A 25,248-nucleotide genomic window follows, 5' to 3' on the forward strand; every position below is an offset into this window, starting at 1 on the left:
CCACGCCATGATGTGAGCCCACGCCATGATGCGACCCCACACCATGATGCGACCCCACGCCATGATACTACCCCACACCATGATGCGACCCCACACCATGATGCGACCCCACGCCATGATGCGACCCCACGCCATGATACGACCCCACGCCATGATACTACCCCACACCATGATGCGACCCCATGCCATGATGCGACCCCACGCCATGATGCGAGCCCACGCCATGATGCGACCCCACACCATGATGCGACCCCACGCCATGATACTACCCCACGCCATGATGTGAGCCCACGCCATGATGCGACCCCACACCATGATGCGACCCCACGCCATGATACTACCCCACGCCATGATGCGACCCCATGCCATGATACTACCCCACGCCATGATACGACCCCACACCATGATGCGACCCCACGCCATGATGCGAGCCCACGCCATGATGCGACCCCACACCATGATGCGACCCCACGCCATGATACGACCCCACGCCATGATGCGACCCCACACCATGATACGACCCCACGCCATGATACGACCCCACACCATGATACGACCCCACGCCATGATGCGAGCCCACGCCATGATGCGACCCCACACCATGATGCGACCCCACGCCATGATACGACCCCACACCATGATGCGACCCCACGCCATGATACGACCCCACACCATGATGCGACCCCACGCCATGATGCGAGCCCACGCCATGATGCGAGCCCACGCCATGATGCGACCCCATGCCATGATACTACCCCACGCCATGATACGACCCCACACCATGATGCGACCCCACGCCATGATGCGAGCCCACGCCATGATGCGACCCCACACCATGATGCGACCCCACGCCATGATACGACCCCACACCATGATGCGACCCCACGCCATGATACGACCCCACACCATGATGCGACCCCACGCCATGATACGACCCCACACCATGATGCGACCCCACGCCATGATACGACCCCACACCATGATGCGACCCCACACCATGATGCGAGCCCACGCCATGATGCGACCCCACGCCATGATGTGACCCCACACCATGATACTACCCCACACCATGATACTACCCCACGCCATGATGTGACCCCACACCATGATACTACCCCACACCATGATACTACCCCACGCCATGATACGACCCCACACCATGATGCGAGCCCACGCCATGATGTGACCCCACACCATGATACTACCCCACACCATGATACTACCCCACGCCATGATGTGACCCCACACCATGATACTACCCCACACCATGATACTACCCCACGCCATGATGCGACCCCACACCATGATGCGAGCCCACGCCATGATGCGACCCCACGCCATGATGTGACCCCACACCATGATACTACCCCACACCATGATACTACCCCACGCCATGATGTGACCCCACACCATGATACTACCCCACACCATGATACTACCCCACGCCATGATACGACCCCACACCATGATACTACCCCACACCATGATACTACCCCACACCATGATGCGACCCCACACCATGATGCGAGCCCACGCCATGATGCGACCCCACGCCATGATGTGACCCCACACCATGATACTACCCCACACCATGATACTACCCCACGCCATGATACGACCCCACACCATGATACTACCCCACACCATGATACTACCCCACACCATGATGCGAGCCCACGCCATGATACCACCCCACACCATGATACTACCCCACACCATGATGCGTGCCCACGCCATGATGCGACCCCACGCCATGATGCAACCCCACGCCATGATGCGAGCCCACACCATGATACGACCCCACACCATGATACGACCCCACGCCATGATACGACCCCACACCATGATACGACCCCACGCCATGATGCGACCCCATGCCATGATACGACCCCACGCCATGATGCGACCCCACGCCATGATGCGACCCCACGCCATGATGCGACCCCACACCATGATGCGACCCCACGCCATGATACGACCCCACGCCATGATACGACCCCACGCCATGATGCGACCCCACACCATGATACGACCCCACGCCATGATGCGACCCCACGCCATGATGTGACCCCACGCCATGATGCGACCCCACACCATGATGCGACCCCACACCATGATACGACCCCACACCATGATACGACCCCACGCCATGATGCGAGCCCACGCCATGATGCGAGCCCACGCCATGATGCGACCCCACGCCATGATACGACCCCACGCCATGATGCGACCCCACACCATGATACGACCCCACGCCATGATGCGACCCCACGCCATGATACTACCCCACACCATGATACTACCCCACACCATGATACTACCCCACACCATGATACGACCCCACGCCATGATGCGACCCCACGCCATGATGCGACCCCACGCCATGATGCGACCCCACGCCATGATACGACCCCACGCCATGATGCGACCCCACACCATGATGCGACCCCACGCCATGATACAACCCCACGCCATTCCGGCTGGATTAATTGAATTTTCTTCAAGTGAGATTTTGAAACACAGTTTTTTCTTTTTAAGGTGTTTTTAAATAAAGCCAACGAGACCAGTAGATGTCCAGAGATCAGATAGAAAACAATTGGAATGAAAAAAATAATCACAATAAATAAAATACAATTTAAAAAACATAAATAAGTATATAAGTATTTATATAAAAATATAAAATATACCAAATAAAAATACAATGTTATTTAGTATTTTTAGATTTTGTTGATCGCCATAGTTCTGTATTCATTTCCTTCTTGTCTGTGTCCTAATTTTTCCTGTGTCATTTCCAGTACCTCCTGGTAAAGTATGACAGTAAACACGGCTGACGTCGCCTGTAAACCTGGAACCAACCTTCCAGAAAACAAACAACATCCTGCTCCTGGTCCAGGGATTTAGGAGTTTTATTATAGTTACAGAAGGATGAGGTGAAAAAGTGGCCTTCTTACTTTGTAAACCTTATTTTAACTCCTTGATTGATTAATTGTCAGAGAGTGAAGGACCCCAGGATCTGACACTGTTAATCCTAGCTGTTATTTCTAATTTAGCCTTTATTATTTATCGCATTTGTCCATCCCAACCTCCTTATTTCTCCCTCTAAATCCTGCTGGCTTGATCCGTTTATCTCAGTTAAAATCTGAACTATCTGCCACTTCCTGCTCTAAAATGTTTTATCGTAGTCCTTCCACCACATGCCGTTTTCCTGCCAACCCCTTTAATCCTCACCAAGATTTAATAACCTCCCTGTCACCATCTCTCCAACTCATCCTGTAACTCGGGCAATAAATAACTCTCTTATCTCAAGTTTCTTACATCTTAATCCACTATATCTCTCGTTCTTTCATGTAGGGCTGATTTTACTTGCTACAAATCACAAATCTAATCACCACAAATATCTTTTATCTGCTCTCTTCCGATTCTTAATATTTAGCTTTCCTGCAGGACGAGGAAGAGGAAGCTATTTGGATTATTCATAAAATCCTACTAGCAGTTTCTGAAGACATTAAACTAAACCAGCGTTTAATGCAAACGTAAATGCAAAAGACTGATTGCATTTTTATTGATGGAATTGAACATTAAGTCCTGCTTATAAATATTTGGTTGTAATAAAAAAATAAAGCTTTATGAGAGGGAAACAACAGCTCTGGAGCACACGTGTGTGTGGGACCACAATGCCAAGCTGAAAAGACAACAGCAATAACCTTAAAGAAGCAGCTGTTACCACCCATCAATCTCAGAAGGGTTAATAAGGTAATTTACAAACTATCTGTTGTCCATTTTTCTTTCCAAATTGTTGATTCATATTTCAGAAAGCTGCAAATCATCCCAGGAGTGGGTGTCCCAGTAGATGTTAAAGGAAAACCGCAGCTGAATGAAGCAGACGACTTCTGGAATAAGTAGAGATGTTTGACCATAATCCACAGCTTCATGTTTGGAGGAAAACATCTCAGTGGTTATATAAATACTACCTACATTTGAATTCAGACTGAAATACTTAGTTTTACTCCTGGATGTTGACGATATATAATCTATCAACATCAGCTCAGCTGTTCAGCCTTAGAAACCTTCATGTTAGTTTGGACTCTGCTCTCTGTTTGGAGAGTCAGGACCTGGGCACCTTGCATCTTGAACTGGACCATAAAATCATCTGTATAACAAAGTACTCTAAAGTTAAAGGGCTGAAGTTTGATCCAAACGGGATCATGAAAGAACAAAGATCCCAAACACAGCAGCAGATCTACATCAGGATGGCTGAAAAGGAAAGAACAGAGGTGTTGCAATGGTCCAGTCAAAGTCCAGACCTTAACGTTAATGAAAAGCTGTGGTGAGACCTTCAGGGATCTCTGCAGGAACCTCAGTGAACTGAAGCAACGTTGGAAAGAAGAGTGGGACATAATTCCTCCACAATGTGGTGAGACACTGACACGGCACGGTGGTATGGAGTTATATGATATTCATCTGAGGTCAGGAGGTCAGAACCAGCTCATTTCATTATGTTTCAATACAAAAAAACTGGTAGAAAGCTGAAAAACCTGTGATTAACAGCCTACATACATGGTCTTATAGATAATAAATAGTGTTTTACTTTCAGAAATGCTAAAAATGTTGAGGTTAATCAAAAAAGACATTTCTGTCTCTTGCTCCCATCCACCTCTGGAGACAAATATAATATAAAGAAAAATATTCATAAATTTTGTAAAAACAATAATAGACTATCTGACGTTGAACCACTGCAGTTTATCTCTGTCCTACCCTGCTGTTAACACTCCACTGGTGCACTTTATGTGACTTTTATAATTATTGGGGGTTCAGGTCGTGCTCTGAGTAAAGATGCAGAGCTTCAGGAGCCGCTCCAGATCCAGGCGGTGACCTGCAGCCTGTAAGGCCTGAACTCATCTCCGACTCTTGTTTTACTGCTCACGAGTTCAAGGTCCCACAGACACAGATGCTCCAAACGTAAGAACTGTGCAGCTCCTACAACAGCCGCAAAACCCAGACACCAAACAATGAAAAAATGATTTCAGAGAAAGAAATCAACCTGGACCATTTAACACCACTGCATCTTCAACCCTATCTACCTTTGCTACGAGGAACAAAGCGTAGTAAAATGTAATCCTATTAATCTAATCCATCTCATATCAAACAAACGACATATTTATAGATAAAACCTGTTTTTCCTCACAGGCTGACAATAAATCAGAACAAACTTTGCCTGTTTAAGGAAAAAAAACACCAGAAGGATCTAGTTTCAGAAAATCTAATATTAACTGTTGTTTACTGCAGATCGTACACATACTTGTAGTCTTCCGCAGGTCGAGGGTTCAGCAATCTAAGCAGAATAGTCCAGAATTCCCTCTCCCCAGGCACCTCCTCCAGCTCCTCTGGGGAAACCCAAAGGTTTTTCCAGGCCAGGCGAGAGACAAAGTCGCCTCCTGCGGGTCCTGAGCCGACCCCTGGGCCTACTCACAGTGGACGTGTTCCAGAGCTTCACCTCGATTCACCGCCTCGGACTTGGAGGACCTGATGCTTACTGCTTCGCACTCGGCTGCAAACCGCCCCAGTGCATGCTGTATTTCTGGGCTAGAAGGAGCCAGCAGGACCACGTTCTGCAAAAAGGAGACAAAATCCACTGGTCCTCAAGCCAGAGTCAAGAAATGTTAATGTCTTTTACCAAACTCTCTTCTCTTTTCCAAACTTTTCTCTAAAGACAGGCCTGTTGTTCCTTCCTTCCGCCCCATCCAATCTGACCTAACTCCAGGGAATGCCGTGACCATCCCTCAGTTCATCTCCCACCAGCGATCAGTCACAGTCAGAGATCTTCCTCTGCTCCAGAGGTTCACATGAACACTACCTGAAGCTCTGCGTGATTTCACACTTCACTCCTGCCACATAATAGGCTGACTGAGCAACTGCTGAAGAGAATATTCCCATAAATCAGGATGTTTCCGAACACAAAGGGGATATCTGAAGTTGGAATTACACAGCTTCGCTCGCATTCCCTCTTTTTAAACGGCTGTAAATTTCTGAGGGATGAAGGAATGAATTTCTATCAAAGCGTACCTTCAGCAGGAAGTGATGTAATGTCTGGGTCCAGTAATCCCTCTGGGTTTTTGGATGTGTGTGCTGATAAATGTGCATAGCTTCAGCCGTTGGAGGACAAACCCTCAGGTACCAACTTCATCGGGTCACACAGTCATGATAAATATGAACCACTGCGGTTTGGGCTGTTTAACCATAAATAACCAAATCTTTCCGGATCCTTGAGTCAAAGCCATGAGAAGATCATTTCCATAAAGCAGAGTAGAGCATCTCTGACAGACTGGCTCTAAACCACTGGCTGACAGAAGTAGATCACCGCCTGGTTCTGTTCTGGGACAGTCCAAAAACACCCAGTTTAGTGTTGTTGGATTCGGTTTTATTTTAAAGCCACAGTTGGAGAGCCTTTAAAGCTAGATGAAATTATTTCTCAATCTTCTGTTGTTCTGATTTATCTGCTCTCCAAACCCACTGGAAAAGACCCACTGGGATTCCCAAAGCTCTTTGCGGCTTCAGAAGTCGGTCATGCGTTCCAGTTAAAGGAGCAAATATGTGGGCTTTGAGGCAAACTGGAAGACGTCAGACTGTCCACAGGAAAGCAAAACAAAATTCCTGAATCCTGGACAAAAAGTGTGAGCGATGGAGACGCTTTTCCAAGGTTCTGTGCTGGACGGATTTCAGCAACTGGCTCCTACTTGTTGGGCTCCACCTGGAAGTTACTCAGCATCCAGGAGAATGAGTTCAGTGTTTGAATTTAATCATCTCTGTCTCCAGGATCTGACCTGAGATCCTGTTGCTGTTTACAGCGTATTTTATGAGGCTTCAGCCTGTCTGATCGGGTTTCAGTTGTCTGTTGATTCTCACTTTAATTCTCTGTTAAACCATCTGTGAATCATGACCAACGGCTTTGAGCAGCACAGGTAAGAGAGACGTTCTCTAATCATTTGGACCGAAACCGGGCCTTCAGTTTGTAACCAGGACTCAGCAGAGCAGGAGATTAAAGACTTACGTTCAGGTCTGAGACGTGATGATTAGAACGGAAGCCGAGGACAGAAACCAGATGTTTATTTAAGTAAATAAAGAAAATGTTGAATTATAACAGTGAGTCCAGGCATGTTTCCATGTTATCATTAATGGCTCCGTGGAGACTCTGTCTGCTTTGTTTCTGTAACTGGAAGAAGCAGAACTGATTCACAGAGAAACTGGTTAAACGGTTCCCTCAGACCCGTTTATCTGGGACCAGAACAAGCTGTACAAGGATTTCTTACTAAGCTGCTCAACAAGACCAACACCTGATAACAACAAATGTGGTTTTTACCTTACTTATTTATTTCCTAAAACTTTGCATTTTCGTGTAAAAAGCACCATTATTCACTTAATTTGACCCACTTCCTGGCATAATTCAAAACCAACAACCTGAATTCTGGGGCAGCAACAGAACACATATGCTCATGTGTCTGGTACAAGAAATAAAAACAAATGCTCAATTACTTCCACTTATTCTGCCTCACAAATACACAGAGAAACCTCCAGTGTGAGGAGGACTTTTACATTATAAATGTTGAGCCAAAAAAGGTCATTGCTAAATAAGAAGGCTGTTTACAGAGTGCTACATCTAAGCATATTGATGGAAAGTTGAGTGGAAGAAAAAGATTTAGCCTACCCCACACCCCCACAGAGAATCCATGAGGTATTGTCAAGAGGAAGATCAGAGACACAATAACACCTCAGCAGAACCACAGGTTGATCTCCTCCATGCCATGCTGCATTGATGCAGTAAATAATGCTAAAGTAAAGATACTCGGTACATGGACATACAGCTCAGCAGTCCCACATTCCTCTTTCTGCCCAAGTCATGCTGTTCCTGCTTGTTGGTTGTATTGTGAGGAGTGATTCTGTCTGCACTGAGTTTTAATTTAAAACATCTTTCAATAGTTCCTGCAGTATGAAGCTTTAGATCAGCATGAAGCTCAGAAGCTTGATACAGAAACAGAACTGGTTTAAAACCCTAAACAACCAAGATAGAGGAGCGTTATATTTAAATCCTGCCTGAGAAAACCTTTTTACTCCAGTTAGATACCAACACACACAAACAGGTCTTTTTCTTTAGTAAAATAATTATTAGTCAGAAGGACATTACATCCAGTCAACTGCGTGTTGTGTTTTTCCTGAACTGGGTCTGAAGAAACAACAGCTTTGTGGGAACTCAGATTCATGGATTTAGATGTTCTGGGAAGAGGAAACAATCTCTTTGACTCCCCCTCCAGTTGTTTCCTTGTTCAGTTCAGGAGCTCGAGGAAATGTTGTCCCCATGTCCCTGGAGGTTTCTGGGAAGAGGAAATGAGCTGATGTCATGCACTTCCAGAGCGCAGCACGCAGACAGAGACCAATAAGAAATGGACCTCATGGCTCTTAGACAGATCCGGTAGTCTCTGAGTCAGATACTCTGACTCCTTCCTCAACCTCGTCAGCAGAGTACATTAGAAATAATTAAGTATTGATCAAGATATTACTGTTATAAAAAGGTAAGGTTGCTTCATTGTCAGCTTTTAGCTTTACGCAACAAAACATGATAAACGTAATCTGACTGTTCGCAGCTTCTAAGATTATTACAATCTGACCTCCAGCAAACAAAAACACAACAGATCCTTGTTCAGAGGAACCAAAATTAAAAAGCATTAAGTGATGCTAAAGGTGAGTATGTAACAGTCACAGTTGCCAGGTAAAGCACTTGATGATCCTACTAATGATGATCATCAGTAGTAGTTTCTCTATAACAGCAGGAGATTTAGCAGTTTGCTGCATTGGATCATACAGGTGTGTATCGCCAAGGTGGAAAGACATCAGCAATGACCTCAGAGAAGCAACAGTTGGTAGGGATATAAGGTCATCTCCAAACTATCTGAAGTCCATCATCCTAGAGAGAGAAATGTGGTTCCCAAGAGGAAAACATCTCAGACAGCTTCCAATTTTCCCAGGAGTGGACGTCCCCGCAGATTCAGCCCAAGGTCAGAGCGTGAAGCTCAGAGAAATAACAAAAAACCCGAGAGCTCCATCTCTGACTCTACAGGCCTCAGTTAGCAGGTTAAAGGTTAAAGGTCATGACAGATTGTCAGGTTGTGACATTTTTGGACTTTGTTTGTGGCTTTGTGTTTGTTTACCTTTTGCTTAGACGTTTTTATTTTGGATTTTGTATCATGTTTATTAGTTCTTTTTCTCCCTCTACCGCCTCCTAGTGTTTTCCTTCTTAAGTTCCTTTATGGTTGTTTTCTTACTTTGTATGGTTTATTATTATTATTATTTATTATTATCATCATCATTATTAATATTATTATTGTAATTATTATAGTTCTTTGTCTTCCTTGGATTCTCTAGTTTTATTTCTCTTTTAGTATCTGTGTGTTTTATTATGTTTTGGTAAATTGTTCCTTTGCACTCTTCTTGTTTACTAGTTTATTTTCTGTTTCCTTTCCAGTTAATCCAGTCAGTGTGGTTTTAGGTTTGTCTACTTTTGTATTCAGGTTTTTTTATAGGTTCTTAGTTTGTTCTCAGGTTATTATTGTTGTTCCTATGTTTCCTCTAGTTTCTCTGTTTACTTTAGTCATGATTATTCTAGTTTTCTTATTCCCCATTTGATTATTTATCTTTGTCTATAGATTTGCTTGGTTTGTGTTTCTGTTTATTGTTTATTAGTTACTTTGCCCATCCTCAGTCTTTGTATTTGTTTCACCTGTTCCTTCTGCCTCCCTGCCTCCTTGTCACACCTGTTCCCTGTTTTCTCTGATTTCCTGCCCTTTGTTATCTCTCAGTATATAAGTTGGTTTTGTGTCATTGTTTGTTGCTGGTTCCTCTTCGTCACAACCCTGTTCCCTACCATGACTATGCTTTGTTTATGCTTCGCTTGGAAACCGATGCTACGTTTGCCATGAGTACCTGCAGTGTTTTGTAAGTTTGTGATCTTTGAGAATAAACTAAAACATTACTAAGATCCAAAACCCCACCCCGACACAGATGGCAGAATGACTTAGGTTATAAAGCTGCATCTAGATGAAGGACAAGACTTCAGGAACGATGTCTTCTGGACAGATGAGACCAAAGTAGAGATGTTTGGTTATAATGTACGGGATCATGTTTGGAAAACAATTAACACAGCATACCAGCTGTCAAGCATGGTGGTGGTATGGTAATGGTTTGGGCACGTTTTAAATCTGGGCAACTTGAATTAATTCATTGCAAACCTACAACAGAATGACTGAAAAATAAAATGATAATGGTGCTGCATTGGTCCAGACAGCTGAGGCTTGGCTTAAAATGGGTCAAGAAACAAAACGAACAAACACTGGGAAGAAAGAATGGGACAAAACTCCTCCAGAACATATGAGAGTCAGACAGAAAACCACTGCTGAGAGTGAATGTTGCTGAAGGTGTTTCTATGCTCATGAAGTGTGGCTATACTGGTAAGACCAGACCAGGTTCATTATGTCCAAAAACACCCCTAGAACTGAAAGAGGGTGTACTTTATTTTCCCCATGGATGCCTGTTTAATTGATAGAATACAGGAGAGCAGAGATGTTGCATAAAACAAAGAACAAAGCGGATGAGAAACTCTGCAGGAGATCCTGCAGCATCCAGTCAATCCTGACCCACAACTCCTTGCTGAAAGAGGATAGGGCTGTGGAATGATGAAATGTGCACGTCTGGAAAGCTTCACCACAGCTGAATAAGTTTTAGTGAAGAGAAGCGCATCAGTGAAGTCCCAGTTGGTTCATGGAAAACAGAGTTTGGCTTTGAAGGATTAAATCACTAAAAGACTCCAGTTCCTTATTTCTAGGTTGCTTGAACCTCATTGTCTGAGTTTTTCAAACCGTAACGTCTCTGATTCGCTCTCCTCACCCTCACAGAGATGTTTCCAAACGGGAAAAACCTCCCGCTGACAGCTGGGGACGAACCAGTGGAGCTTTTAGGAGCTCCAGTCATCTATTAGGTTGTTTCTGAAGCTCTGCTCTGTTTCTGCCTGAGTCTGGTGTCTCCTGTCCAAAACAACCCTCTCACACCTGGGCCTGAAGAGTCCATGAACCAGGTTCAACTTCAACGCTTCCTCCCATCTTTTCTTTCCTGCTGGAGAAGGAGTCTGTTCCTGGAAGACGCCCTGAAGGAGGCGGGTGCTGAGTGTTAAACTGAGAGAACAAGTTAATTAGGCTGCTGCTCGGGGAGAGAGAGAGGCACCGCTGGGTGCATTTCACATTTTTCCAACATTTCTGAAAAAGAAGGTGTGTGGGCAGATCCCTGAATGAAAGCTCTTTTTCTGCCTTTGTGTGTGTATAATCAGTCATGTGTTGTGTGACTGATGTATTACCGATGTCCGGTTAGATGGATGGCTGCTTTTTTGTGTCGGGGTCTGCCTGTGGGCTCCAGGGAAGGGTGGAGCATAAGGAGCCGAGCAAACTTCAGTCTGGGAGGTTTTATTCTCTTTCTCTGTGTTAAAAAACCTCCAGACAACCTGCTGCTGCACATTTACAAAACTAAACATCTGTCACATCTGAACCAGAGTCTGACGAGAGGCGCTGGTCCTGCAGAACACTTCCCAAGATCTCCAACATTTAAAGACCTCGGCTTACTTATAGAGGCATCCGTCGGATCTCCTGCTGCTGTGACTTAACAAGAACTGAAACTTTACATTTAAACTAATTCAATCCATTTTCTTCATAAGTCAGATTGAGTCTGACTTTCCTGTAATCCTTTAATATGATCTTAATCAGTGGTTCTCCAGACTTAGCTCCTCAAGGACTTCAGGGTTCCAGATAATGGAGAAGTTTACAAAGAACTGGTTTAAATTTGGATCTTCAAGCTGCTTGTGACCAGCTGCCTATGACTTTTGTTTCTTGGTCTTTCAGACGTCTTTTAGGCCGTGTTTGTTACATCCTGGTTACTCTTTGAAGAGTCGGGTAACGCTGATCTGTTCTAACTTTTTCCTTCCTCTTCTGATGCTTCCTTTTCTTCTATAATCACTTTGGAATAAACCTTGAATTACTGCTTGTACTACAGTTTCTCTAACTCCACCTTTCCCCTCCTGGACCGCAGAGAGTTCAAAATGTGAGCGTAAAACTCTTCAGCTGCTGTGAGTCTGCCTCTATAGGCTGGTATCATCTCCAGATCTAAAGACTGAACTAAAACTGAGGGAAAAAGCAGCCAAACAACTGAAACAGACCTTCAGGGAGTCTGCTCAAATGCTGATGAGGAGCACTTTCAAAGATTACAGGAAACAAGGCAAGGCTGGGCCTCTACAGCAGTGCTGTCACTGGCAGCAGAGGCCCACAAAACTGATGAATCTAATTCTGCAGATTGGGAGAAGGTCAAAGAAACCACCAAGTGCAGACATGATACCTGTGGCATGGTACCAGACTGATGGGGGCCATGACACAGTCCAACACCATCATATCATAACACCCCATAGTGTTGTGTGATCATTTGCATACGTGATGGGATCACTGTGGAAATGTCCGGTGGATGGGGGCACAGGAGAGCATCTCATGGATGTGGAGAAGACACGTACCAGCATGATGATCCAGGTGGTGTAGGTCATGGAGATCACACCAGGACTGAACCCTGTGTTCTGCACCCATAACCTGACCGCGTCACTCCTGACATACTGCAACAACACTGGGGTCCACATGTTGGTCTGAGGAGTCAATAAGTCTTCACTGCAGGTTCATAACAGCTTGAAATTCCAGTCAGTCTGAAGGGACCTTTAACAGCCAGCAGACACCCGAAGGTGAAAGTGAGCAAAGACACACTTTACCCGCTGCTCCAACATCAACACAGATAAATAAGGGCGTGTCAAGTGATTTAAAGAGTGGTGTGATACGTTGTCTAATAAATGTGATAAACTGGACCTTTAAGGTGTTCAAGATAGAGGTCAGAGGTAATCCAAAATTATTGTAATGCAGCAGCATCTTTTATCATCATTTACACACAACCTCCATGTTTCGCCTCAGTTTACGTGTCTGAGCTTCTAAGAGGGAGACAGGACTACAGTTCACTGCACTCCTGTACAGAAGAACGGATATTTCTCTGGTTTTGGATCTGGCCGGTTCTGACACCCCCTCATCAACCACACCTGCAACACACCTGTGAGTGGCTGGGTTCCTGTTGTTGCCACATTGAAACATTTTCTGGTTGCAGAGCTTCTCAGGAGCAGATGTCCCAGTAGGGACCACGCCTGTCATTTCTGAGATCCAGGTTAGGACTCAATGATCTGAAGCACAGCAGGAAGGAAAAGTTCCTCCACAACCTGCTGCTGCTGAAAGAGGTTCTACAGGCTGCTGGGTCACATGGTCCACTTTGCTTTGCAAATACTGCTTCTGTATGTTGATCAGACTTTGGTTTAATAATAATGAGGATTAATAGGAGGGATTGGTTTTTTATCATCTCTTACTTTAAACCTTTTTTTATGAGTTAGGATCCATCCGGCTGTATGTAGGAGTTCAGGGCGTGGATGGTAATGGCCGGGATACGTGTCAGAGCACTGGGAGTTATGGAAGCAGTGGGAGAAGGGTCTCTCCACTCCTCTGATTCCTTATCATCCCAGCAGATTCAGAGTACCGATCCACCTCATGGAAGCACACAGATCACTCGCTGGGCTCTGGAGCCCCGCTGGGAAACTCTCTGCTCTGTTTCTGCAGCATTTCATTTCAAATGAAGGTTTTATTTGGCTTTGTGAACTGAGCCGAGGCTGATTTACAGGCTGGGCTTTGACCTGTTGGCCCATCACACAGAATCACCCACCAGTAGCACAGATTGGGGTATTTTCTGACCATAATAAATTGGAAAATGTGTTTTCTTTTACATTTTTCTGTGAACACTTAAAGAGTAATATGCAAGTAAGGATCTTAGAGGGTCCACTTTCTTTAGGAGCTGCTTTAATGTTCAGTACTGAAGTTCAGTTCAGCAGCAACATAATATTTCACACAGAGTCCAGGTAGGAAGTTTCCAAACTGTAACAGGACTGTGATTTTTAAGCTTTTTGAGTCCTTGTTAGATAAGACAGAGTTACAAACAAAATAATGTTTTCAGATTCTTCACCTCGTTTCATAACCAGAGGCAGGTCCAGAAGAGAAACCCTGACATCCTACAGGGACACTCTCCAGCTCCTCCGGGAAGATCCCAGATCACAGTACATATATTGTTCTGGTCAGAACCACCTCAGCTGATTCCTTTGGAGGACCAGCAGGTCTACTCTGAGCTCCCTCAGGATGACAGAGCTCCTGACTATATCTCCAGACGAAGCTCATTTCAGTTGCTTGTATTCAGGACCTCGTTCTTTAGGTCTTAATCTGTATCTCGTTTCTCATCTTCTATATGTCCTGCAGCTCATACTTTCTGTTTAAAACTGTGCCATCCGTTTCCTTCACTCAAAATAATATTTCATGGTTTAAAATAATTTATGTTCCAAAGAACAAATAAAAACAACTAAAGCCTTTCTGATTTTAAGTGAAGAGAAGAAGCATTCTTCTGTTGTGTCTGTGTGTATTTAATACTTCCACTGCCTAATTTATTCCTAGTCTCTGAAGGTTTCTTCTGGTCACTTTAACTTTCACACCCAACTGCTCTACAACACTGGATTCACACTGGAGCTCAAAAATATTTTTTACTGGTTTAATATTCCCGGCATTATAAATAATAAACACCCCAAGTTTTGTGAATGCTGTGAAATAAACAAGTTACAGCTGCAATACACCAGATTGTAATCAGGACCAGGGCTCATATTCACAAAGATCCTCAGAGTCTCTCAGAGAGCTCCTAATTTACCCCTAGATTTCACATCTTCTGCTCCAGCACGTGTCCGTTCCGTTCCAGACCGCCTCCGTCAGTCCGTGAAAACCAACGCCTACCACTCCGCTGCAAGTTCCATGGAGCCCCGAAGAGAGCATGCGCGAGAGATACATTGGTTGTCACAGCCAGAGCCAGACGGACCGGAGCGGACCAAAAAATTTGAATTGTTATGTAATTTTACGGAGAACATCGGAGAGCCGGTCCGTCGACGGTGACGTTCGGAGTAGTCACGGAGAATGTGGAAGTGACAGAGATTCCTCTTAACGAGGAGGTGTGGTTGACCCTGTTTGACCCCGTTGCTAGGTGTGGTTGACCCCTGGATTTAGAAATGTTTAAATCATGATGATCAAAATTAAATTAAATGTCACACGGCATCAACATGTTTGAACGTTGCTATATCTATATATATATACAGGGATTGGACAATGAAACTGAAACACCTGTCATTTTAGTGTGGGAGGTTTCATGGCTAAACTGGACCAGCCTGGTAGCCAGTCTTCATTGATTGCACACTGCACCAGTAAGAGCAGAGTGTGAAGGTTCAATTAGCAGGGTAAGAGCACAGTTTTGCTCAAAATATTGAAAGGAACACAACATTATGGGTGACATACCAGAGTTCAAAAGAGGACAAATTGTTGGTGCACGTCTTGCTGGCGCATCTGTGACCAAGACAGCAAGTCTTTGTGATGTATCAAGAGCCACGGTATCCAGGGTAATGTCAGCATACCACCAAGAAGGACGAACCACATCCAACAGGATTAACTGTGGACGCAAGAAGAAGCTGTCTGAAAGGGATGTTCGGGTGCCGACCCGGATTGTATCCAAAAAACATAAAACCCAAATCATGTCAGAATTAAATGTGCACCTCAACTCTCCTGTTTCCACCAGAACTGTCCGTCGGGAGCTCCACAGGGTCAATATACACGGCCGGGCTGCTATAGCCAAACCTTTGGTCACTCATGCCAATGCCAAACGTTGGTTTCAATGGTGCAAGGAGCGCAAATCTTGGGCTGTGGACAATGTGAAACATGTATTGATCTCTGATGAGTCCACCTTTACTGTTTTCCCCACATCCTGGAGAGTTACGGTGTGGAGAAGCCCCAAAGAAGCGTACCACCCAGACGGTTGCATGCCCAGAGTGAAGCATGGGGGTGGATCAGTGATGGTTTGGGCTGCCATATCATGGCATTCCCTTGGCCCAATACTTGTGCTAGATGGGCGCGTCACTGCCAAGGACTACCGAACCATTCTTGAGGACCATGTGCATCCAATGGTTCAAACATTGTATCCTGAAGGCGGTGCCGTGTATCAGGATGACAATGCACCAATACACACAGCAAGACTGGTGAAAGATTGGTTTAATGAACATGAAAGTGAAGTTGAACATCTCCCATGGCCTGCACAGTCACCAGATCTAAATATTATTGAGCCACTTTGGGGTGTTTTGGAGGAGCGAGTCAGGAAACGTTTTCCTCCACCAGTATCACGTAGTGACCTGGCCACTATCCTGCAAGAAGAATGGCTTAAAATCCCTCTGACCACTGTGCAGGACTTGTATATGTCATTCCCAAGATGAATTGATGCTGTGTTGGCCGCAAAAGGAGGCCCTACACCATACTAATAAATTATTGTGGTCTAAAATCAGGTGTTTCAGTTTCATTGTCCAACCCCTGTATATTGTTGTTTTTTTTTTTTTTGTCGTACTTATTTATTATTGTTTCTATTATTATTTATTGATCCTTCCTAATATTACCATACTAGACTATTTAATTTCCCCCTAGGGGGATGATAAAGTTAATCTTATCTCTAGTTTAATAATTGTATGATTGTTCTAGAAGTTTATGAGCTCATTTACTCAGCTGTTTATGGGGTGGATCTCTGCACCATGGAGCCGGTTTTATTCATTCACTGTTGTTCATTGGAGGAGAATATCTCTCCTTTCTCTCTGTCTTTCCTCCATCTTCTCTGATTCAGACACTCTTAGGCTCACTAAGAGTCTTCCTCACTGCTCTCAACATCTCCTCACGTTAGGAGCTCTCTGAAGGACTCAGATGCTTTGTGAATAACTTTTATCTTTCCGAGAGATAAAAAATCTTAGAACTGGAGAAATTCAAAGATTTTTCTGAGAATGACGTCACTAGGAGCTACTTTTAGTTGTAGGATTCTTTGTGAATACGAGCCCTGATCAATGTCTCCTTTCCTTTGCTCCTTTAAAGACCCCAGCAGTCTGCATCAGTGAGTTTAGTTTCACACATAAACCTGTACATGAGGGCTGCAGTGACTCTGCATTAGTTAAAACACGTAATTGTTGTGACAGAACATCGGTTCTGGTTTTATTGCTGAAAACCTTGACTTTTATTTTCTGCTACACACTCAGCAGCTCAACAAAACATCAGTTAGTGCTCCTGCTGCAGGAGTGACCCACTCAGCATCAGTATATGTAACTTACATGCATGGCCCAGTTCTGGATGCCACAGTGGGAACGCACACAAGAAACTGTCAGGAGATGACAGAATGTTCCAGGAAATTAAAGTTCTTGGGGAAAAATGTTTGCAAACTGCAAAATTGAAACATGCCTGTTGTTATGAGAAGGAACATTTATAATTTTCTACAACTGCAGACGTTGTCTGTCATTAAACACCAACAGTTTAAATTTGATCTGTTCAGTCTTCCACATAAAGCAGGACTTTTTTTGGCCTCTAACTAGAAACAGAAGTGCTCCGGCTTCCCTTCGATTTTCTTGTATGCTGGCTAAAGCTGTTGTTTCTCTGCATGTCGTTAGCTGTTAGCTCGCTGATGGGGGTCCCTGCTGCTCGACGGCATGAGTGACAGCCGTCAGCTGCTTTTCTTTAACATTTCACAGAAAAGAGTGAGCCGAGGAGGAGGAGGAGGGGGTGAAGATGAAGAAGGGAGGCAGACCTGAGAAAAGCTCAAAGTTTAGGCTTCACATGCAGCCTCGCCTTTGTTTCTGTGTCAGGAGAAGTCTGCAGGGTCTGCCTGTGTGTGGCTGCCTCCCGGCTGCTGGGTTGTTTTTGTACTTGGCTGGTCCCAGTGTTCCCACCAGATCCAGTGAATAGACGCTCCTTTCACCGCTCACCAGGGTTCCTAATGAGGGGGAGTACTTAATGTCTTACTCAATGTGTGTCAGTCCTGAAGGCTTCCCTGAGCGTTTGGTGGGGGAGCTAACTCAGTTCTAATGAGCTCAATCAAATCAGATGTCTCTCTCACCCAGAGCTGGATCATGGTCACAGTGAGACCAGATCCACACGAATGTTTTCCCTGGACTCACAAAAACCCATGAAATCTCTTTCGGTACGAACAGTTGCTAGGCTGATCCGAGCCGTTCCGTTGTACATATCCCGTTTCAGTACTGGGTTGCTTTTCCCAGAGATTTGGGTCCACAACCACTAATGATGGTGGGATTTCCTTCAGAACTCTCAGAACGTTACAGAACCAACCAAACTATGCCTCAAAGGTCTCTGAGAGTTTGGTTCTGAAGACCAATCTCCCACTGGACCTGGATCCTTCACTCGGACTAGGTCAACCAGACCTGTTCAAAGAATCACAAGTGGATTTGTTTCATATTTTACAGCTGATGAGTGAAACGAAGCCTAAGCCAGTTTTTCCTCTTTGGTGCTGAAGAGCTTCACAGATGTCAGATTTAATATTTCATTTAAACTCAAACAAACTGCCGAGCTTTGTTTTGCAAATTCGAGGTATTCTTAAAAATATGAAAATACCCTTAAAAAAAATGACATTTTGATTGAATGAATATTCAGTATTGATCCTAAAAGGAAGGTTAACCTTCATGTCTCATGCATAAGAGCCTGACACAGCTACAGATGTTTGTAAATGAACAGAACAATACAGCAAAGTTTGGAAGGTCAGAAAATATTCATTTTTAAAAAGCTGCTAAACTAAGAGTTGGTTTTCTGTAAAACATCAACTCCGCCAGCTGAAGAGGGAAGGAGAGCAAAGAGTTGAAATTAAAGTTGTGAATTGAAAGGTTGATTCAAAGGTTCATGCTTCACATAATTGACAAAAACATGAGCAGCATCATAATGGTCTTCTCATGTAAACATTCAGACCACAGCTGGCTGTAGACCTGTTCTGTGCACCGATCCCCTGATCCGACTGAAGGACGCTGCTGCCACGTTCAGTACCGACCTTTCCATCTGGACCTAAACCTGAGAGGGTGTGGAGGGCAATCAGATGTAAGCTGGATTTGTTTTAAATGTCAAACTGGTTAGGACTGAAGGTCGTCTTCAAACATGAAATAAAGATTAAAGATCCATTCTTCAGGGAGCCACTTTCACCAACGTCTGCAGCAGGAATCACTAAACCTGCACTTTTATTTTTAGGCAGCAGCTGATTGGAACAGTACTATCGATGTTGTTGTTGATGCTGCTCAGGTTTTTACTTCCCAAGGCGATGATTTCGCCTCATTTCCTGGATCAGCACCTCCAGCTTTCGACCAAGATCAAAGCAAAAGTAGAACCTTTCAGATTGAAAACGGTAATTTAGGTTCAAAAGTTTTTATTTTTCCTGTTTTCAAAGCAGAGAAACAGAGATGATTTCATTGTGAAATTCCTCTCCAGCATCAACTAAAGCATTTCCAGATAACTCCTTCTGCTACACCCTGAGCTGTGTGTGGAAGAGCGACCCAGATGCAGCGATTACAGTAAACTAAAGGGCATTACAGTGTAATCCACTGCCAGTATTTATGGGTCATTGTAACACATGATTTCCTGTTGGAGTCATGCTGATGTAGAGAACAAGATTAATGTCTTCAGCTCAGCCTCATTCCTGACTGCAACCAACTGCTCACACATGTAGAAACAGAGAAACAACCCTGCAAAAACCACACAAACCCAGAAACATGCAGAACTGGAATCCAAGATATTTTAACCTGCAAAATCTCACAGATCTAATCAAGACTGATGCTGGGACAGTCGTGATTTTCAGATTTCCTTTCTCCTAACAAGGTAATGTACATAGGATATATTTTGTCCTCATTAAGTGGGTTTATAGTAAGAAAATCATTAGACCATTTTGAATAAAGGAAACAATTTGCAAAACTGAAAACAGCAATAATTCAGATCACAAAGTTGAATGAAATACAAAATGAAGTGAAAGTTTCCATCAAGCAACCTCCTGTATGGAAATGATCAATAAAAATGACTTAAGATAAAAAATAAAAAACTACATTTAATTAATTAATTAATTTAATTAATGTGAGGATATTTTAAACTGAAAAAGTGGCTTCTAGCTCAGCAAAATCATTGTTTGTGTTATCATAATAAGATTAAAGACATCCATATTTCTTTGTATTGTTTTAGTGACAATAAAACAGGCTGAACAAAGTCTGGCTTTAATGTTATTGTTTAGGCTAAATGTGGTTATATCGGGTTATTTAGGAGGAGGGAGGTCCAGTTTTAAGATGTTTTTCAGGGCTAAAACTGATCAAAAACCAGTAAAACTGTCCAAATTTCATGGACTCGTCCGTGAAACTCCTTAAGTTTGCAGACGACACCACTGTCATTGGACTGATCCAGGACGGTGATGAGTCTGCATACAGACAGCAGGTGGATCGGCTGGTCCACTGGTGCGGTCAGAACTACCTTGAACTCAACCCACTCAAGACTGTGGAAATGGTGGTGGACTTTCGGAGAACACCACCCCCATACACCTCCCTCACCATCCTCAACAACACCGTAGCAGCCGTGGACCACTTCAGGTTCTTAGGGACCACCATCTCTGAGGACCTGAGATGGTCTTCACACATAGACACTGTTCGATAGAAGGCCCAGCAGAGACTGTACTTCGTGAGGCAACTCAAGAAGTTCAACCTTCCACAGGAGCTGCTGGTCATCTTCTCCACTGCCATCATTCAGTCTGTCCTGTCTTCATCCATCTCAGTGTGGTTTGGATCATCCACAAAACAGGACAGATCCAGACTACAACGAATCATCAGGTCTGCAGAAAGAATAATCAGAGCTGACCTTCCCTCCATCCAGGACTTATACAGGTCAAGGGTCAGGAAAAGAGCTGCTAAAATCTCTGCAGACCCCACACACCCTGCACATAAACTGTTCAGAGCTTTACCTTCAGGCCATCGCTACAGAGCACTGTTCACTAAAACCAGCCGCCACAGAGACAGTTTCTTCCCCCAGGCTGTTTCTCTGTTGAACATTCAATAAAGTATAAAACAACAGCATACTGAAGTCGCAATTCCACCTTGTATATGTGTATATTGTATATATGTATTTAAGGACATAAAGATATTTGCAGAATATATCTTATAACGCAAAACAAAAAAAAAGAAACCCAGAGAGCAAAGTGTACCGGAGTCAAATTCCTTGTTTGTTGTACGTACGAACCTGGCAATGAAGCTGATTCTGATTCTGATAATAGCTCTGGAAATGTGTCTGTTATGTGTCGACAAAACAATCATCCCTTCAGCTTTTTCAGCCTCAGTGAGTTAAATGGCTTAAACATTCAACAACTCTGAAAGTCCGGTACCTGACAGAAACTGAATGAAAAACATCTAAAGTCCACAGAAAAATCTAGACCTTCAGAAGGTTTGGTGGACTAATGACCAGGACCACTTTCAAATATTTCCAATCTGACCGCTTGGAATGAAAATAAGAAGAAAGAAAATGTGTTGTTACCTGCCTGAATGATTACCATCCTGTCGCACTGGCCCACCTTTTAATGAAATGTTGTGAGCAGCTTGTAGAACCAGCCTCCTTCTGTCACTAAATCTGTACTAGTTGCCCCAACTACACCAAGGATCCAACTACGCCAGAGATGTATTTTCCAACATGTTGCACAAAGTGCTCATCTGCACCATAAATCCACTTGTGCCAGGATCCTGAACACTGATTTTAGCTCAGCACCGTTCTCCAAAACGTGGAGGACAAACCTTTCTTTCTTGGACTGAATACTACCACTTCTCTGCCTGAGTGAGAGTCAGTCCAAATTGGAAAAAACTTCTCCGACTTCATCGTGCTCAGCACTGGGATCCCCCTAGGCTATGTTCTCGGTTCACAGCGGTTCACACTATGAACAAATACAAAAGGAAAATCTGATCCTTGAACATTCAGATGATCCCACATGGCTGGGGATGATAAACCAAAGTACAGGGAGGAAGTCAAAGAGCTAGGAGGGCTGATATATAAAACAACAACATGGGCCCCAATGTAGACATAAAAAAGGACATGATCATAGGTTTCATAAGACCTGAGCACACACCATCAGTAACTGGGCAGCTGAAAAAGTGAACAGCATAAAGTTTGAAAAGATATGAGTACATCAACTGGATGAAGAACATTGCTGGGTCCAGATGGAACTGTCTGAGAAATCCTGAACAAACACACTCACTACTAGCATTGTAGCATAGATGCTCTGAATGTCAGTGTGGAATCCGAGCTGCTATATGGCAGCCAGGAGAGCCCTGCACAGGATAGTGAGGGGAGCTGAGAAGAAGCTGGAGTGTCCGGAGCTCTGTCCAGGTTCTGTTTCAGAGCTGCTGCAGGACAGAGGAGGTCTGGTTCAGATGTGTTGCACAGAATTACTATAGATAACCTCCTCACATGTACATTCATGCATATGATTGCAGACTCATAGCAAGTTTATAGAAACCTCACATACAGCATAACTATTAAACAAACCTACAGGAACAAAGCTACAGTAACAACTAGAACAAACAACGGCATTAAAATAGAGTCCATTCTGTCAGCCACATTGTCCCACAGTGATTCATGTAAACCTCTCTGAGGACGTGAATGAAACAATGAACGTGGTGTGTGTCTGTCTGTTCAGATGTTTACATCCACGGCACGTCCTTGCTGGGATTTCTGTGTCTGTATACGTCTGCAGACAAAGTGGAGCCCAGCAGGGAGCAGACAGCGATGTATGATGAGTGCAGAAACAATCAGTGTGTGTGTGTGTTTGTGCTATATATGGCAGCATTGGTTTATGTGACTGCATGCCAGCTGAGTTCCCTCCTCTTCTTCTTCTGCAGATCTCCTCTGTTAGAAACACAAACTGCATCTGCTGGGATATTTTAGTCTGTCCAGGTTCTGAGCACGCTCTGTATTTACATTGGAACAAATAGTTTTTACAGCAGATTTCGTTACCTTTAGAGTTTTCGCTGCTTTTAAAACCACTGAATCCATTCTATGAAGTTATTGTGTGGTGTTGTGCTGAATAAGCTATGCCCATGATTTGGGTGAAATTAACACATTTTCAAAAGGTTTTATGTGTCTGTTTTTTTTTTTTTCTGATTCAGGAAAACGTTCTGGAATATTAGTCAGGTTACCAGGCATGCAGAGCCGACTGATGATAAAGGTCATTTCCACACCTAATTTCCCACAGAACCTTACATGGAAGCAGTTTCTGCGATGCACCATTATGGTTTCAGGCCCAAACGTGCCACAATACAACAGATAAATGATTTTTCAAATAAATGAGTTTAAATAAAACTGTAATAAATATATTAAGTCAAAAAAACTAACAGTAACAATTTAAAGGTGGTAATAATATTTTTATCAAATGAATTAAAAGTTAAATTATTATGTTAAAATCATGTTATCATTTTTATAATTTCTGTTATTTAAACTTAGTAGCTCGCAATAGAATCCTGACATCAGATTGGTTAACCTGTAGACCAATCACCTTGTCAGTTGCAGTGTTAGTCCCGCCCACTGACTCAACTGAGCTGAATCGCAGAACATTTAAATAGTTAAAATACTGAAATAAGTATGCTTTTAAACATATAATAAATTTTATTTTCAATTCATGATTTTCAGATTTTATTATTTAATTCATAAATTATGACATTTATACAGTTATAGATAAATTATTTTTATGGTAAATAGCCTGTACTTGTATAGCACTTTATCAAGTCCCCAGGGACCCCAAAGCACTCATTCACCCACCCCTTCATCCACCCCTTCATCCACACCTGTGAGACTGCCATACAATCAGCGCCACTGGGCCCTCTGACCACCATCAGCAGGCAAGGAGGGTGAAGTGTGTTGCCCAAGGACACTAAGACTGAGATGGACAGAGCGGGGGTTCGAACCGGCAACCCATCGATTACAAAACGAACTCCTAACCCCTGAGCCCCAGCCGCCCCATATTTATGTATTTTATGTATCCATTTCCAGATTTATTTAAATGATCACATTTGTTAATACATATTCAACTACTTTATATATTAAATTGCATTTCTGGCCTTTAATCAAATCGCAGTTTAGACAGAAAGGCAATAAATTTGCTTTTTGACAGCTGCTAACAGTGTCTGTCATTAATGTGGTGCGTTCTCATTGTGTGTGTGTGTGTGTGTGGTGGTCTGCTGGGCCTGCTGTTGCCGCCACTCGGCGCCAGCTCCCTGGTCCGCTCAGATGGTTGCAGAGAGGAAGGAAGCGCTGGACAGAAAAAGATTATTGTTGCCTCCGTCCAGATAAGCAGGTTATTAATTAGCTTGGTGATAAACACAATGATACAATAGAGTCTGATACAAGAGCTGATGGGCAGGATGCTGCTCGTGTGCCAACTTATTCAGACTCACAACCAGACACTGGGAAGATGTTTGGGTGTGCTTTGGTTCTTGGCCTGGTCAGTAGAAGTCTAAATAAAGGAGATAAAAATAAGATGAATGGAGATCAGGAATCCAGACAACTGAAATAAAACTAGTAAAAATACACTTCCTCATTGCTGAAACAGAGCAACAGGAGTCACAGCCGCAGTCACTGAGCAGAACTCAACTGGTTTCAGCTGTTTTTGTCTCCATCTCAGACCCTGGATCCACACAGCGCTAAAGAGAGCAGAGTTGGATCAACACAAAGACCCAGTGACAGTAAAAAGAACCCATGTAAAATATCCAAATCTCTGTCTGTCATGGCCACAGTAGATGTAAATCCTGCTCACCCATCGGTCTGTAACAGAAAGGCAGTTTCTGAGAAAGAAACAGCAAAAAATCCGAATTCCCATATCAATTATTAAACGGGCTGAAATGTTCTGGAAAACCGCAGCAACAGATTGTAAATGTCCAAAGAAAGATGGTTTATGGCACCGACCCTAACCCAACCCAGCAGTCTCTCTGACACGGTACAAATGAAACGAAGTCAGGGTAGTCAGCTAATCTGTTGGAACAAATAAACACAATGTGACTGCTACAACCTGCCAAGTATGTGTGTGTATATATATATATATATATATAAGTTGATTGTGATGATTGACGTTCAAGTCGGACTGTTAGCAGAACATCCTGTCTTATCTCACTCTTCAGGTGTTCAGGTATGTCATTAGGATGTCTAAGACCTGCCAGAAGAGAAAGCTTAGTCGCTCTGAACTTTAAATGTTGCACCT

At 43.8% G+C, this 25,248-nt stretch overlaps 1 protein-coding gene across 3 annotated transcripts in view; it reads right to left on the reverse strand.

Annotated features, from left to right (window-relative positions):
• Window positions 1-25,248, reverse strand: part of si:dkey-49n23.1 (semaphorin-3D) — a 99,058-nt gene that overhangs the window by 57,593 nt on the left and 16,217 nt on the right. The window contains exon 1 of one of the 3 annotated variants that reach the window (XM_047348550.1): window positions 5,300-5,705. The exons of the other annotated variants lie outside the window; for them this stretch is intronic. The gene's annotated coding sequence lies outside the window, so the exon portion shown is untranslated. Of the gene's footprint in view, window positions 1-5,299; window positions 5,706-25,248 lie in introns of those variants that run through there. 3 annotated transcript variants of the gene reach the window in all.

The sequence above is a fragment of the Girardinichthys multiradiatus genome, chromosome 20, assembly GCF_021462225.1.
Source record: "Girardinichthys multiradiatus isolate DD_20200921_A chromosome 20, DD_fGirMul_XY1, whole genome shotgun sequence".
In the NCBI taxonomy this organism is placed as follows: domain Eukaryota; kingdom Metazoa; phylum Chordata; class Actinopteri; order Cyprinodontiformes; family Goodeidae; genus Girardinichthys; species Girardinichthys multiradiatus.